This window comes from Myotis davidii, unplaced genomic scaffold, assembly GCF_000327345.1.
Source record: "Myotis davidii unplaced genomic scaffold, ASM32734v1 scaffold534, whole genome shotgun sequence".
Taxonomy (NCBI): Eukaryota; Metazoa; Chordata; class Mammalia; order Chiroptera; family Vespertilionidae; genus Myotis; species Myotis davidii.
Genome location: NW_006286678.1, coordinates 692,258 through 694,144, shown reverse-complemented (window position 1 = coordinate 694,144; position 1,887 = coordinate 692,258). Strand labels below are relative to the sequence as shown.

Genomic DNA, 1,887 nt, shown 5'->3' with positions numbered 1-1,887 from the left:
GTGGTCCCACTGGGGTGCCTGGCCAGCCCAAGTGAGGGGCTGATGGCTGTTTGCAGGCTAACCACAGCCCCCAGCCTTCCAAGCTCCCAGTGGAGGCTGGCTAAAAGCAGGTATCTGGGATTTATTTGTCTTCTATAATTGAAACTTTGTTGCCTTGAGCAGAGGCCATAGCCATCCCCAGGGCAACCAAGCTTCCTGGTTGCTCCAGATCCGTGGCTGTCGGCAGCCATCTTGGTTGGGTTAATTTGCATATGGTCACTCTGATTGGCTGGTGGGCGTGGCTTGGGGTGTAGCAGAGGTGCAGTCAATTTGCATGTTTCTCTTTTATTACATTAGATTTGGAGGTTATATTGCACAAATCTCTGTCACATTGTATTGCTTATAGCAGTTACAAGTCCCCATCAAAGGTCAAATAGAGAGAACATAGCCCACAGACAAGGCTGTCTGGGTCGCAGGCCACTCCAGTGTGAGATGCCCCTCTGGTCGTGAGGATGGGGAGGCCCAAGGCTTATGGACCCCCATAGCTACCTTAAAGGAGGGCTGGCAGCCCGCAGCTTGCCGCCCTCCCCACGGGGTGGAGGGCATCCTGTGAGCAGACGGTGTTTGTGGGCTGTGGGTGTTAGGCCTTTAACCCAACTTCCAGTGATGGGGAAGCCCCACCCCTCTGCATGAGGAGCCAGGTAGCCCAGCCAGTATGGCTCACTGGTCAATTGACCCGGGGGGTCTGGAAAGGTAGGGGGAATGCCTGTGGGACCAGCCTGAAGTGGTTAGGAGGTGAACCAGGGCCTCGTGATCACCCGGAAGTGGTCAGGTCAGCCAGGTTTGTTGGGTCCGGATGACCAGCTGGAAGTGGTTACGTCATCTAAAGGGAGGGGCCAGGTGGACAGATGGAAGTGGTGATGTAACCCCTGGGTGGGCTGGGCCCAGGTGAACACCTGGAGGTGGTCAGGTCAGCAAGGGGGTGGGGCCCAGGGACCAGCTGGAGTGGGGTCGTCGTTGAGGGGGAGGGTCCAGGCCAACAACCAGAAGTGATGACGTGACTGCGGGGTGGGCTGGGCCTGGGCCCAGGTGAAGGCCTGGAAGTGGTCAGGTCAGCAAGGGGGCAGGGCCCGGGGACCAGCGGGCCTGGCAATGTCAACGAGGGGGAGGGGCCAGGTGGACAGCTGGAAGTGGTGACCTGACCCCCTGGGTGGGCTGGGCCCAGGTGGACACCTGGAAGTGGTCAGGTGAGCCAGGGCTTGGGGCCTGCTCAACAGCTGGAGGTGGTCAGGTGGATAGGCGGGTGGGGCCAGGTGAGTGCAAAGGAGGGTCACAAGAGGACACAAAATCCCCACTGTCCTGTGGTCCCAGACTCTGGATGGCACCGAGGAGATCCCTGTCCTCAAGGAAGGGCGTTCCCCGTGAATGAGGCAGAAAGCTGGCCCTCGGGGCTCGGCCATCAATAAGTGACTCTGGAGGGGCCAGGACACGGCTTCCAGAATGGAAAGGGTGTTGCCTAGTGGCGCTCGTGGTTCTTAGGCCTTCAGACTAGACTTATATCAGCTTTCCTCAGTTCCAGCTTGCCAATTGCAGCTCTTCAGCTTCTACAGTTTCTGAGCCAGTTCCTTGTAGTAAATGCATTTCTCTGTTTACATTCTGTTGCTGTTCTTTCTTTGGAGAACCCCAACTAATACACATTTGGGTACTGACTGATTGGTAAACTAGAGAATGTAAGATCACCTAGTTGATCTTAATGTCACTGGACAAAGTGAAGAAGAAAAGGATGAACTCGGGGATTTTAATTCCAAGCTTATGTGCCCATAAATGATCTGAAAGCCTCTATGTGTGCTCTGAAGAATATCCTTATCTCCTCTAGCCACAGGGCTGAGATGGCTAAAAATCAAACAC

At 55.5% G+C, this 1,887-nt stretch overlaps 1 long non-coding RNA gene across 1 annotated transcript in view; it reads right to left on the bottom strand.

The window, feature by feature from the left end:
* Positions 1-1,887, bottom strand: part of LOC107182238 — a 12,210-nt gene that overhangs the window by 8,658 nt on the left and 1,665 nt on the right. The gene's annotated exons all lie outside the window — the stretch shown is intronic.